The sequence below is a fragment of the Nipponia nippon genome, unplaced genomic scaffold, assembly GCF_047370975.1.
Source record: "Nipponia nippon isolate SJK-2023a ecotype South Korea unplaced genomic scaffold, ASM4737097v1 scaffold_2, whole genome shotgun sequence".
Classification (NCBI taxonomy): domain Eukaryota; kingdom Metazoa; phylum Chordata; class Aves; order Pelecaniformes; family Threskiornithidae; genus Nipponia; species Nipponia nippon.
The window spans coordinates 43,638,179-43,654,325 of record NW_028262336.1 but is presented as its reverse complement, the minus strand read 5'-3'; positions in this window follow the sequence as shown (position 1 = coordinate 43,654,325).

Genomic DNA, 16,147 nt, shown 5'->3' with positions numbered 1-16,147 from the left:
TCTAAAGTTTTATATAAATGCACACTTCTTATTTTATATGTGTCCATTTTTTATTTTATGAGTCAAAGGCAGAATCTGCATGAGGAATTCAGATCTCTTAATGCCTTTTTTTTTTTTTTTTGATATATAAATACTGCTGAAATTATTCAAACCTTATGATAACGTGTATGCAAGTTCCTCAAGTTTTCAATAACAGGTAAATATCTAAAATACAGAATGAATTTGATATTAGGTGCCAACGTAAAACTTGGATAACTCCATTCCATTCAGATGTCTCTAGACCCACAGAAGCTCAGGAGGAATATATTTTAGCCCCATTTGAGTATATGTGCATTAATAGGGTTAGCTCTGTCTGGATAATTTCCATATATAGTAATGCTGTACACTTTTAGAAAACTTTGTGTTTCAAAATGTGAAAAAGGGTTTCTTCTCACATTTCTAACAGATAAAGGAAATTATTTTAGCTATTTCATACTTGCATTATCTGCATCCTGGAGAGAACAAATAATGGGTATGGAAAAAATTCTTCAGTGCATTTCCTCCACAATGATATAGCTTCACAGTGTGCATAGAACATCCTTTAGTAGTTCTGCTTTTCTGAATGTCTACCAATAGTACAGCAGTCCATCATCTGTTATCATTATCTATAAACCATATAGTGCAAAGGACCGTGTTTTATACAGGAAAATAAGAAGTTAAAAACGAATCTAGCAAGATGAGACATAACTTCCATCTAGGAACAGCCATGACTTGGAAAGATCTACTGCACTGTCCAGTGCTCAAGTAGTGAGAAAACACCTTCTTAATTCTAACTGTAGTTCAGCATCTGATCTTTACTACTGCTAGGTTCATGTTGATAGTGAAAGCAATATTAGCATTACCTACAACATGTTTTGCAGTATGCATTTAGCATTGTAGCTCAGGTGTCTGCAATGTCTGAGGACACTGCTACATGAATAGGAACATTGCCTTTGTAGTGAACAAATACAAAATGAAAAGTCCTTCTATTTTTTTTTCTTCAAGGTACTTTAACTTTTAAAATACTTCTGTGCAAAGTGAACTACTAAAATTAGGGTATGCCTCAAGTTGAATCATGTAAATGGAAAACTCTACATTAGAGGAAATAAATGTTGGAGGATTGTTATACACAAAAACATATGAAATGTATTTTCTGTAATTAAATCTAAAATGCTTACCTTAACTCTATCTGAGTATCTTAAGCTACTAGGTAGCAGCTGAAAATTGTATAGTCAAAGTACACATTTTAAGAGGTTTTGGCATATCTTTTTCTACTCTTCATCATTTTCTGTCCATGTCATAAACATTACAGGAAAAATTTAGTATCTTTTTCCCCTAAAGAAGTTATGAATTTTAGAGTTACTTCTTTGCAAAAGCAGAGATAAAAAATGTGTAAAGACAAAATTACAGAAAGCAGAAGATCGAGCGCATTTGTTTTTCCCTGAAAGATTCTAGCAGGGATAAACTTAAATCTTTGACAGAACAGAGGTTTCCTAAAACAAAACAGTTGTGTAAATACTAGCATGATATAATGCAATTATTGACAATATTAAATTGTCCAGAGAAGTACCAACATTATGCAGCCACCACCAGAACAACTGTACTAATAAAATACCAACCTACTCTAGGTGTTTCTTGGTTTCTACTATTCTACAAAACCCAGAACTTAAAAAATTTAAAAGAAGAAAGACAATGAGTTTTCCAAGAAATTCCCAAAGAAACCCACTATGCAAATACTTAGAATTCACATTAAGAAATACTTTTGCATATATACACTATCCTTGTAGCAGGTGAATATAAAACCCTGAGAAGACTATTCTCTTCCTTTACCAGTCTTACAGTTTCACACAAGTGGATTCTCTCATTAGATATGCTCCAAGCTTCAGGCCTGCCACAGAGCTGATCCATTAACAAACAGTTTGTTGTTAAATATTTCATTGTTATGAGCTCATAGTTAAACCTAAAGAGCAATCTGTGAAAGAATGGAGTGTTAAAGATTTTATTGCCCATAAAACAACATGAAAGTAACTTTTAGAAAGCTGCAGAAGGATTCTGGAAAAGGATGTCTTTCTTTGCATTTTATTGCTTCTTGTAGAATATTTTCTGTTTACTGTCTCCCTACAGAAATGCACAGAATGGCTGTTACACCTATTGTGCAAATAAATTGATTGGAAACTCTGAAGCTTGTTAGTCAACTGTCTCCATTCCTTTTGGCTTGGTGCCTCTACAAATGTCAGCATAGGATCACTGAAAAGATCTGGTTTGTGAACCTTGACTCAAGCTTGGACTATTTATTACTCAAGGAATGAAATTTTGTACAGGTAAAATAACCCACAATGGCCGTTGTGGTAATGCACTTTTATCCAGGAATCAACACAGCTCTACAGTTGGATGTGTTGTCCAGGGAGAAGAAGCTAGAAAAAAGATAATGTAGTTAATTCATTTTACATTATTCTTCAGCCTGGAGAGCTGGTTTCAAGCCGGTCTTTCTTAGAGGATGCAGATGCACTTCCGTCACTTAAACACTTGCCCCTTTCAGCAAAACGTGGGACATGGCCTACCTATCTTTAGCAGGCTGAACTGAATATATGAATTGCTGCAGCTAATAATCTAGGATGGTTTTATTTTGCCCTATATCTGATTGCTATTCAGCCTTTTTAAAGCTGAAACCTCTTTTTACATTCGTCTGCTTCAACTTTTTATGTTGGACTCAAAAAACAAATCTATCATCAAACTACTGAATAATAGATATTAATAGGTATATTATCTGCAATAAGAAGGAAACCGCTCTCAGATAGATACAGTGTTCCAAGAAAAAGAGAACAAGGTTCTACCTTATTTTGGACTGTATACTGTAATTTTTGAGATTTTGTCTTTGGAGGTGGGTATTTTCTGACCTTACAAATACATGAAGTGGTCTAGATAATATTCCTCTTTTTCACTTGAGTGCATACTGCAGAAGTACATCCAGACAATTCTATCTAAAATGGCAGTATAATTTCACAAGAACTGAAGGCCTTGGCAGAATCAGAAACTAGCAACTAAATCAGGGCTTACATACACTTCAGAGTCACTGTGTTGTGGTTAAAATCACCAGGTAGTGATGCAGGTAGTGATTTCTCTCAGTGACATGAAAACTGAATTTATCATTGAGGCACATGCACTCAATTTTATTTTTTTTTTTCCAGGCCATTTACACATTAGATACAGAGCTGCAGTCACGGAAACATGATATGGTCTGCCCTTCTAGCAATTAGTGCACTCCATAAGCACTTTCTTATGTTTCTGAGATGTGGACATGGTAGTAATAGTGCCTACCAATTTTCTGAACTGTGAGCTCAAATGAGGAAAATACTGAAAGGATATAAACAATAGTTGAAGATGAAGAACGTTGGCAAGAGGTTCAAAAAGGAGGCATGGATAATGGCAGTACTTCAGACAGAGGTCTACTGATGTCATCTAAGAACTATAGCAAAATGTAAACTGGTTAAAAAGCCCATAAGTAAAGTGGGAAATGAATGGGCCAAAGCTTACATATTATAAATTAGGCCTAATTGTTGAATGAAATAGTGTGAAGATGGTTAGTTCCTTTTTCCCTTTTCTTGTTTGAAAAAGTGAGCTCAGGAGTAATGTGTAAAAGGATTATGTTTCATTTGAAATATGATTCTTTTTGCTTTTCTGTCTCTATTCTCTATCTCTGTAAGCTTTTTGACTGATAGTGAGGCCAATAGTTTTATACAACATGAATATGATGAGATGAAATGGTCCATCCAGCTCTGTCCAGTCTGAAATTATACCTCAGCTATAAGCATTGCCAAAAAGAGCTATAAAAATGCCAAATCCTTGTCAGAAACTTACTTAGACTAACACAGGGCTATGCATGGGCATGGAGCAGCACACAGACTTTTTCATCACTCACCAGTGTGCACCATAAACTCTTAAGTTGCTTGTTTTGCTGATAGCTGCAAGCTGTCAGGAACCTTTTTTGCTGATATATAGGATTTTAGAGGAATTTATTAGCTTGTTGCAAATGAAACTGTAGTTGATATGAATAGTTTTGATATGAAACCAGGACCTGAAAGTAGAAAGACTTGAGTGTCTTGCCAAATGTACATATTCTGATCAGACTGCTTGTGTGGTGAACATATGCATGAAGAAGATAAGGATGGTTAATGTGTAGGTAGGATGGTGCCAACGCTGGAAGGATGGTAGTCCCCTTAAGAAGAGGGAAAGAAAAATTATGCATCAAGATCTTATCTCTCACAAAGAGCCTTGTGCCTGGTGTATGACTTGTTTGATTTGGGCAAGTCGAGGAGTGACTATTTTAATCACTGATGTGAGGTACGAAAATGCTTATAGTTTGTTATATTCTGCTGTGGTTGTGTACAAGGTGTGCTAACTAGCAAAGACTTCTAAAGTCCTTGTGTTTGTCTTCTGTGGTCACCTTGATTCCTTAAAAAAAATGTTCTTGTTGTAATGGAAAGGCGGGACTCTGACTGCCCCATGACATGCAATTTTCAGACTTGGGAAGACAGTCAGGATCCAGAGCAAAAGCAGTTGCTACAGACTTGTCAGCTCAGAGTATCTTCTTGACTGAATGTTTTCCTGTCTTCCACCTGAGAACTGTCAGAAAGGGCTGCAATTTTTCCAACTTTTATTTTCTGATGTCTTAAAATTTGTGTCAAAATCAGGAACATCCCTGCCACTTTCTTACAGATCACTTCAAATTTCAACAGGTCTAACCTTCTTTGTGATAAAGCAAGCGCTTGACAGAGTAAGAGACTCAAATTGAATGTAATGAGTCTGAAAAAATTTGTTCGTGTCTGTCCTGAAAACTTACTTTATTTTAATTTCATCATCTTTGATTGCTTTTTTCTTGACCTATATATTTCCAATTTTTTAATCTTGAAATCAAAGCCATGAAACATAGTTAAGTTTGTTGTACATGACAAGTTCATATTAATATTTTGGAACTTCTGGGCCCAATAGTTCCATTGAAACTAATACAATGTGTCCTCTCTAAAAAAGAAAAAAATATTATCTGGAAGAAGAAATTCTGTTACTCTTACTGTACAGCTCAAATTCTAACTTTCACATTTGATAATAAAATATACCTTAGAAATTGCAATTTTCTAATTTATAGGAAAAAAAAATATATTCATCTCAAGCTTGGCTACTTCAGTGAAGGAATAGATACACTGATTTCTTGACATCACTGAGTATTGAACGGATATACTCCCAAACAGCCACTGCAGACCTCTGGGAGGTTGCCAGTGACAGCCAGAGGTCTTTGATCACAGGTAGGGTGACTGAATGGCACTGTCATACCAGTCAGTATGTGTAAGTAGAGCTACCGAGCTATAATGTTAAAGACATTCTGTCCTGTTGGCATTCAGCACCTAGCTACACCAGCAGGAAAGTTTATTATTCTGCGTATACGTGCAAGCACAGTGGAGTTTTTCTAAGTTACACAGAAGTGTCTGACTTATATATCATTTGTTCTTATATGTGAATAAGAAAAAGCCATAGGAAGGATGACTTAGGTTTTGGCCACTAACTGTAAGTGCTCATAGCTATTTTAACCTGCTATGAATTCCAGCTGCTGTTTTTTGCCAGCGTTTTTGTGTTGTTACAAAGATTGACCAGTGAAAGCACTACATGAATGCCTCAGTGCATAATTCCCCTTCAAGGCTGAAGACCTTTGGAAGATCCAGACAGACAAGTGAGACCATGGCAGTCTTCCCAGGGCCTCCTGTGTGTAGATGGCCTTTTCTTTGTGAGTAGCAGAGAAAGGAGGCAGTATATCCATTCTTTTCTCTCCTGGGAGCCAGAGAATCCTTGTCCCAGAGTGACCCTAGGTGACAGTGTGGCATTACAGAGCTCAGAAACATTGGGGTTCATATGATTTCCATACAGGGAAGTACAGAGAAAAGAAGATCCAGAATGACATCCAAATGGGCTCTCCTGGTCTAGTTCTATGCATTAAACAATTCATACCTCTGAAAGGTAAATTTGAGTTATTTACTAAACAATTTTATGAATTGCTTTCTTAATGATGCTGAATTATGTACTGGGGTTCCTGTAAACACATACAAATCTCACCCTTGTGCCCGCTCACTGTGCTTTCCTGTCAATGTACTGTGTTGGTTAGCACCTCCCAGAGTTCTCTTGCATGAGAGGAATCTTTTGAAAAGTAATATAAAAACTGGGAAGAAAATAAAAAGAGTCTATGGACTGAGAGCACTCCTATTGACCTGGACCTATGTGACTTTACAATAAAAAGCAACAACAGCTTGGCATCATAGGGCACCTATCTGATAATTTCAAACATACAGCTGAAAAGCTATTGTTCACAGGTTAGATGGATAAACAAAATAAGGGCAGGGGTCTAAATGTCTGACTCTTTTGGCTGTCTGAAATCTGCAGAAAAATCTGGGCTGAAATGTCTTGGCTTTTTGCTAACATTTAGAAATCATGAGAATTAATGAAGGTCTAATATAGTTCTGTTTAATATTCATTAAAAAACAAAAAGTCACATTGAAAGACCACATCTTAAGTGTATGATGTAAATGAGTTTGTGAGGTCTAAAGAAAATCACTACAGATATTTCTTTTGTAAAAGATCCATGAGGATAAGGCCCAAAAAGCTGGCATATTTGTGTCTTGAAAGTAAAGCAATCACAGAGAAAAGGATCTCAGAAAGAAGTGTCCTACACTTCTCCCTTTTCACTGTGAAGAAATAAATAGAACAGAACAGAACTGAGTACAACAAAAACATGTTTTATTCTAAATGAATTATGGGAGAGGAGGGTAAGATATGTCAAAAACAATAGTATACTCTGTAATAATTGCAGAAGTATTGCCAGGAAACCTTCCAGGAAAACATTTTCGAAACCTCAGAAATGCACTTTGCAAGAACTGAAGGGCTACGATAACATTCATGAAGATTAAGATATGGAGACTCCTGTGTTTTCAACTGATTATACCTAGGTAACTCAGCCTGTAATTTCCTACTTGTAAAAGATGATGATAATAATTGATGTTGGTCCTAAAATATCAGGACAAAACAAAAAAGAACTGGAGGCTGAGATAGAAGGGTAACAGTAAATAGTAAGGCAGAACATAGATAAATAAAGAAAGGCAAAGAACATTGCAAGAATAATGGATAAAAAGGACAGTTCAGTGAAAATAAATGTAAAAGATTGATCAGTCACCTGAATCTCTAGCACATGTCTCAGAGTATAAAAACTATGGAATACAAAAAAAGAATGTGGAGAAAGTAACTACTTGTTCCATAGATAAATGATGAGAAACTGCAAAGACAAAAATAAAAAATCCTACTGTCTCTGCAGACTAGTAATGGATCAGAATCTTTATTACATAATCCTTTAGATTTCATAAAGTAGCAGGAATACAAGAGATAGGAATAATACAATCCTGCAATTCTCATATATAAAATCCTGCAATCCTACACAAGTAAAAGTGAGGGAACAAAGGAATAGTGAAACCAACAACAGAGTTGTGTCAATTATGAAAGAAGAATATACAAAGGGATGTGAATGTAACCCAGACCTTTAAGCATGAATGTATCCCAGACAAAAACAGACAGCTTGCAAAGTCTGCAATTTACCAGTATGTTGGTATGGAGAAATCACCAGAGAAAACACAATGGTACTGACATTAGAAGTCTCCTCTGATGAGAAAAAGCAGGTCAAGCTGGGTTAGGAACGTAGGAGCTGCCATAGCACATTAAATCAGTAATTCATTTGTTTTGTTATCTTGTCTTTGACAGAGAACATCTATCACTGCTTCAAAGAATAGAGAAAAATATTAAAATGCATACAATTCTGGAATGGCCATCTCATTGGTGAAGTTTTTTCTCTGTCTCTATTGATTAGAGGTTGGCTTGTCATCTAGAGATTTAATCTTATGACAACATTCAAGGAAACACTTTAAATGTAACAGCAAATACTGAACTTTACTCACATCCATATATTTACTTATAAATGTGTACAAAAATCCCTGTCAAAATAAAAACAGCTACAGAGTTGGAAGGGAGAGATTGTATCCCAGGCATCAAAGTATTTTATTATGCTTTTAAGGCTAGCTGAGAAGCTGTGGTAACAGTCCCTGTTCTTCAGCCTGTTGATTTATATATGAAAGTTCTATGTTGGACCAGAAATATCCACAGTTTAATTAAAGTCACATAAAATAAACAAATCTTCCTCTTTGATACTTGGGTGCTGAAGAACAATTAATTTCAGAAGTGGAATTCTAAAAAACACCCCAAACCCTTAAGCAAGTCTTAACAATTTGCTATGATAATTGCCAGACTTAAGATCACATTGACTTTTTGCATGGCTGCCCTGCCATTACCTCTCCAGTTTGTTTGTTCTGGGCCTTAGGGATTTTACACTTACTTACTTCCTCAAAAGCTTTAAGGAGGTATTTTTAAGCTCTGGTGACTGCTTCGAAGCTTTCAGTCATTTGAAATTCACTTTCTTGCCCTTCCTAGTCCTCTTCCTTCCTATATGTAAGTTGGTTTTATATTTGCTATGTTCTCAGCCAGACAAACAGAACACTTTTTTTTCAGTCCCATATGCCTTGACATCTCAACACAGAATGATTCAGAGATCCTAAGCAGGTGCTGAAGGAACTGTTGATGGCATCAGTATGCCTGGGTCAGCACAGTGGTGTCCTTGCTTAATCAGCTACCCTGAGATGAAGGGCTAAGTAGCCTTGGAGCAGCACTTCAGCAAAGCAGCCTTATTTATTCCAGGACCTGTGTAGCATCTGGATATTGTCCTTGTCTGGGCTGAGGAATCATCCTCTTGGTGGTTCAGAAAAAATGGGGCCTCAAATATTCTGAAAGTGTAATAAGCATCAAACCAGCATACTCTGGCACAGAATACGATTGTAAAGTGCAAATTCACTAATGTATATCCTCCTATTGGTCCTGACTTATTTAAATGTACACATTCATCCTGCAGTAGATCTTAGACAGTATATTAGACACAAAGGCACACATCATCCTGGTAGACTGTGTGAACATCAAGAAGTTAATCAATCCTAAGAAGGAAAATGATAATGTAGCAAGGATTTTGTTTCTACACTACTCGAATGATGGCAGGCTCAAGGTGTTTTTTGTCACCAAATGTAGGTCATTATTCTTTGGAAAGATCTTTGCATTTGCTCTGTAGAGAAGCCATGGTGAATTTAGGAGAATTTGCTAAAACAATAAAAGTTCATGAGAATCATGCAAAGAAGAAAGAAAGGTCTGAACAGCAAGTTTTTTCTTTAAATCATGCAGCAGACCAAGGAAAAATATAAAGAGAAAACAGCAAATGTAGGAAAAAGACTCTTCTAATGCTGTCTGTCTATTTCAGTATCCATCTGCTATAAGCAGATGCCAAATGAAGATTAAAAAACCCAAAGTGTACAGAGATATGCCTTCAGTACTCTCCTAAACACACAATCATCAGTATAGAAATCTTCTGAACCAAAAGATGTATTTAAATCACCATGTTTAATAACCATTATTGTAGTTAAGGATATATATATTTTACTTATTCTATTTCATGGCTTCTACTCTCCTGTATGTTGAGTAAAAACCTGCTTGCTCTGTTAGGTTTAAATTCGCTTACTATTAAGTTTATTAGGTACTCTTGCTTTTATTAGGAAGAACAGTGAGTACTTCTTTCTTTGCCTTCTGTATATTTTTATGATTTTATAGATCTTTAACATACTCTCTTTTCCACCATCTGTTTCCAAGATGGAGAATTTGAGTCTATGCAGCTTCTCCTCAAGCAGAAGCTGGTTAGTACCTCTGATTTACCATTTTATTCTTCTTTGTATCTTTTCTAATTTTATTACATTCTTTTGGGAAAGACAAGAAGAATCACCATATAAAAAAATGTAGATGTATTTAGTAGTATGAAAGAATTTTCATAGTGTTTTGATTTGCCATGTTGATTACTGTGGAGCCTTAAGCTTGGCATTTTCAGCAAGGTCTTGACAATGAGTGAAACGACAGTTAAGCTTTATTTTCTCTCATGTGTACAACGAAGCCCCGCAGCACGAAAGAAGGCATTCCTCTCTCTAGATGCTTTTTTTGGAAGTCTTTTTGGTGTTCCTTACAGTCCTTAGCTGTGGCTTGACCCAGGAGTGGTCCATGCAGTGCTCTAGCAGTTCTTGAGGGGTGTAAAACCCACAGGGTCACTGTGACAGACTGCAAAGTAGACAAGCTCCTGAGGGAGGGCTACTTTTATGCTGAAACCATCAACAATCTCTGAACAGAATACAGAAAGTGCAAAAATGGCTTGCTTTCTCTTCATAAGTCTTTGCAATGAATTTATCTCTGACAGAACTGAGGACTTACAACTTTAGGGCAAATAAAAAAACCCCTTAGAATAAGAAAGTATCCTCCACTGCAAATATTTCTTGGTCCAATTGATTAGATGCCTCTAAGTAAAAGGTTTTTCAGTCCATTGATAATATTCCTTTTTACTTGTCTGAATTGCTTTATTCTTTGTTTTAGATTTTCCGTAATTTTATTGGACAAAGAGTTATCAGATTAAGGAAACCTCAGATACTTCTTATGTTGGTGCATTTTAAACATTAATAATATAAATATTAAGATGTATGATTCATAGAATCTGTGCATTAGGGAAATTACATTAATGTAAAAAAAATCCACTAAAGAAATTTTACCTAGCACAAAAAGCATAAATAGCTCCTCCTACTTTTACTCACTTTTTATCTCCCCTCACTGAATACAGTACAGGGAAGCATGTAAAATTGGAAGACTTGTCATGCAGCTAGATTTTTTGTTTATATTAAATTTTATACAGAAGGTCCCTTAGTTTAAATTTCTGATAGTTCAGATTCTTCCCTTTTTTATAGTAGTCATGGATTACAACAAGAATATATGTCACAGTTCAGAGCTCTCTCATATCCCAACAAATCGTGAAAGCTGTGCATTGAGCTTGGTTATTCCGGAGGAGAAATTTGTGAAACAAGGGATTAGTTTACCCTTTCATGGTAATCCTGATGAGGAAGAATCTATGTACATGTTAGGATATTTTGCATCACAGCCAACGTTCCTTTCCCTTTTCCAGTTCAACATTTTTATTATAACCTTTTCATTACACACAATCAATTTAGTCTATATATTAATTTTTAGAGGAACTGAAAAAAGCATGCTTGAAAATCAGTTCAATTTATAATTATGGGGAAATTTGCATCCTAGTTTTTTAATCAATTATATAGCTGATTAATAAATATTTACTTTTAAAATTCCAATGATGTATAACAAATTCTCCCTCAAAATCCAGGAAAAAAATAAGCAAAGTCCCAATCCCTCTCTTCTCCCCCATCCACTTTTGTCTCCCACCGTCCCTCTTCTCCGACTATCCCCCCCTTCCCCTGCAAAATTGTTCAGTGGTACATCATTTGCATAAACCCATCTGCTGGACAAAGCAATCATAGAAGAAGCCGTCTGCTGTGAGAGAAAGATAGGCAGAAGATATTTCATCTCAGAAGACTCAGCCACGGGAGGACAAATAGTCATTCTGTCAAAAAAATTATAGGAAAAATGTATTTTGCTTTCATGTTCTGTTTTCAAATTGAAAAAGACATTGGAAAACCAAATACTTTTTCAAAAGCAAAATATTTTAGAAACGCATTCCAAGAATGTATTAGCTTTCTTGTTTCATTCTCTTTTCCTGAAGGAGGTTGAAAAAAAGAAGAATGGAAGGAATTTAAAAAAGGAAGAATATAATAAACGACAGTTTCCCAGACAAATATGAAGTTTTTCAGGGAAGTAATATTTTGGGTTTATTAATCTTTCCAGAGAACTGGGAAATATTTGAAAATATTTAGATTTTGTTGAGACATTACTTTTCAATGTTTTTAATTTTGTCAGACAAATGTTTTGCCCCATACCAACAGGCTAACTCGTTAATCAGCTAAACTTTTATTGAGTTCCTCCACCTCAGTTTTCAACATTTACCTCTGCAGAGAAATAGCAGTAACACAAGTAAGTGACCTCATCAGTATTACTATTGTCTAGTTGCCCAGAAAAGTTGTGCATGTCCCATCCCTGGATGTGTTCAAGGCCAGGTTGGATGGGGCTTTGAGCAACCTGATCTAGTGAAAGATGTCTCTGCCGATGGCAGGGGGGCTTGGAACTAAATGATCTTTAAGGTCCCTTCCAACCCAAACCATCTATTATTCTGCGCTTATTCCAGCTTCCACTGCAGCTGCACTATCAGTGCCTAGAGTGCTAGTGTCTATATAGATAATATTTTTTTATGTCTTCACTGGCAACCTCTCAGTTGTGGCCTTCTGTGAATAGACCATATATAGCGTGTATATATTTTCTATTATAATTTTGTTTTCTTATTATCCTGTTTATTAGTATGTTTTTGTCTTATGTGCTTCCTGGAATGTTTTCAGACATTTTTAAGTATTTGATTTGCTACTCCTTTATCTTCTTTCTTTCTTTTCCTAGCTCTACTGAGTGAAACTTAACCTTAGTCTCATTCAAACCAGGTTTTCAAATACATCCTAGCTCCATAAAACAAGAATTAACGAGAAGGAATGAGTATTGTTCTGGGAACAAGCAAACAGACAAGAATTTGTATTAGAATTTAGATTAGGGACAGACTATGACTGGGAAAGGGAAAAAACTCAGAATAATGTCTTATGGGAAAAAAAAATGCTGCAGGAGCTTGTTATATTTTGTCCATGGTCCTCCAACTGAGCTTTTGAGCACATGGAGATTGCTGGCCAGTAACTTCAGAAGCAGCTGAAGCATCCACCATGAAGGAACTTGAGAAGATGTCAGGAGGCACTGTATGAATGCGGAGAGCAAAGCTAACTGGAATAACTGTGCAGGGAGCTACAGATGTGATTAAAGTCCTACTGTTCACAGCACAATTTCATTTTATCCATATCTGAGGTTATAATAATACTAGAACTTCTGTAGGTTTTCAGAAGTATTAGAAAAAACATTGAGGAATCCAAGCATCAAGTAAGTGAAGAATATTTAATATTTTTATTTTGCTCAAATCTGCCAATGGAAGGATCAATATCCTTGTTAGTGATCACACTGCAAAGGCTTTGAAGAGTATTCAGAAAAATAAATTTCGATGTGTGTACTTTCTAATGGACAACAGTGTGTCAATGCTAACATCTCATCAGAGATGAGAATGATGGGGATGTCAAGCTTTGAAATGCAGACATGGAAGAGGAAAAATGTCTTCCATAGATGCAGAACTCATTTAACGCAGTCAGAAATTGAGAATCTTTTTCTTCTAAAAGCTTTTGAAAATGTATCCATCATCTCAGGGCTTATGGAAAAACTGGATTTCAGTCTGTCATTTTCAGGCAAAGAAGGACCTTCACCAATGACATGAGACAGAAGTTCCCTCAGTCTGTTCATGGACAGAGTGAGAACATGGTGTTGTTTACTAAGGCGTAAAAGCTTTCCTTAGCTCACAAGCAGATAGGCTCTGTGATATTTTTCTCTGCATAAGCTTTTATACAAAGGTCTAGGTTCTTCTCACTATTTCCAACTTCGAAAGTTTCAGAACTGTTCTTGATGTTATACACAAAGAGTGTGAACTCCTCTGGTGGAGGAGCAGGTCGGTGACTGCCACCTCTTTGGCAACTGGGGCTTCATTCTGCATCCTATCACCATCTCCCAGCTCCCAGCGACTGAATGCTGCTTCTGGGATCTCCGCGTTTAAATTTAGGTTATTCTAAATGGATGGCTAAATGGGAGCAAGGAGAGACATCATCTTCCTTTTAAGAAATGTCCTCTGTGTTTATTTTCCACTGTGTGTGCTGCCTTCTTTCCTTCTTTACTAAACAATTGCAGGTAATCCTTCCTCTCTTTTTTTCAGGGAAATCCACACTCTTCTCCCAGCTTTGAACCCAAAGCTGATTGCCCTAAAGATGCTGCCTTCCGTGTTTGGAGACTAGGATTTAAGAGTATCCTAAGAGTGTTCATGGGAGGAGAAAACAAAATGGACATCAGAGTATGGAGAAAGCATCCTACATCTCTGACAGCCTCCTTCTCCCTTGTTGTTGCTACTTCTCTTTGTCCTCAGGGGGCGTTTGAGCCCCTGTTGGGAGTCCTTCCCTTCTGCCCTGCACACTTGAAGGAACTTCTGATAGTCCACCTAGTTCTTTTGAGACTAGTAATATTTTGCTAAGTCAGCATCTGGAAAACCCTCATGGCAGAGACCTTATTTGGTGATAAGCAGATTGACCCCTCAACGAGTTGTACGTATAATACCTGCAAAGCATTAGGGCAAACAAGAAAAGACAGCACAAGATAGCACAAGTTAATTTGTTAGCGCAATAGCTAACAACAATACCATGTACCTATTGCACTTGACTGTAATACGTGTTATATGAAGATAATAATATATGGATCTTAGTAAAACCTAATCAGCTCCCAGTTATGGTGATATTTCTCCCTAGATTTTACAACGTATAAGGCAATAGCACATCTCAGTTTACAGATATTATCAAAGGAAGGTGTGTAATATATAACCATAGACAGTTTGGATAGATTTCATGAGAAGCTGAAACTGTAAACTAAGCACAGAGAGCTAAACATTTCAGTAAAAGCCTCTGGATGGGTCAACAAGGTATATTTTGTAAATTTGTTTTCAGCTATTAACTACAGCTCATGGAGAATTTCCTGGTGTTTATACCACTATCAAACTTGCCCTGTAACTGTTATGAAAGCAATTTTTGCTATTGTTATCAGTACTTCAACATAGTCACATTAATGGCCCTGTGCAGGAGATATTAGTGCAATATGTGAAATGTAGGTGTTTTTTTTTGTTGGTGGCGCTTTGTGTTGAAAATATGGGAAAAATAATTGCACTGCTGAAATTGGTGTTATACAGTTATGATACTTTTCAATAAAAGCAAAAAAGAAGACAGACACCGGGTAAGAGAATATTACTTTGCCCCCCTTTAATGGGACTTTAAATGAAAATTTAAATGAAAATTAAAAAAATTAAAACTGAAGCATAATGTCACTTAATAGGAATAATCTGTCTTCATATTAGAAATATATTGGAAAAAAATGCAGTGCCATTTTCAGATATTTTTTGTTTTATAATATTGCAGCACAATTACAAAAGAAAAGTGGAAAAAATGTAGGTTCACCATTTGAACCAGACATATTTACACATTTGTTCAAGCTTCAGTGAGTTTACAGGTGAGGTCTATTACCTTTGACATCTCCTTTGAATATAGGATTGCGTCTGTTTTCTGGGCTTGTGTTTGTTTAATCCTTGTTTCAAGAGTATGGCCAACCGTGCTGCTGAATTGGGCCCAAAGTTTTCAGCAGCTTGCAGGAAAGCATCCTCATGAACAACAGAGCTCATTCTCAACAACATCCACAGAGACCGCAAGGAAATGCCCTGTGTGAAGGGTGGTTTTTGCAGCTTGCTTTTTGCACCTGAAAGGCAAAAAACCACACAGGACTTAGAAAAAGTGGTCTGAGTTGGATGACCTTACCCTTAATTCAGCATAATTCTTGAGCTTTGGGAAGCATTAAGAACTTTACCTTGATAATCATTTTTGGCATATTGACGAAAAAGAAAAAGCAGCACATGAAAATATTTAATTAAAGAAGAGGTACATTTATGCACTTTTTGGTCCACCTTCTGTAACTGGAAAAGACCAGAATTTTTTTTTTTCTTTCCTTTTTGAAATTGAATGATCTCTGCTCACAAGCAGAAACATTCAAATATAATGCAATATTTCTCATTTTCAAAATACTGGAAACTTACTCAAATAACCATGAATATTTGTGAAATGAGAAAGAGCAGTTTGGCACAGAGAAGAAAAGACCATTCCTCTGAGCTCTCCATAGCAAATTTGAGAGCTGAGAAACTGGATAGCTTAGATAAGATTCAAACAGGCATCAAAACATGAAGTTCCTCTTTTGAACTGAACCCTGCTACCTCAGTTTCAGAAGCACTTATGACATCTACAAGACTCTGGAGTGAAAGACTGAACGACAAGGAAGAAGTGGTACAGCTGAAATTGTGTTTTTTAAGCAAGGGAGAGCTGCAAAGTACAGTTCCTGAGAGCAACAACAA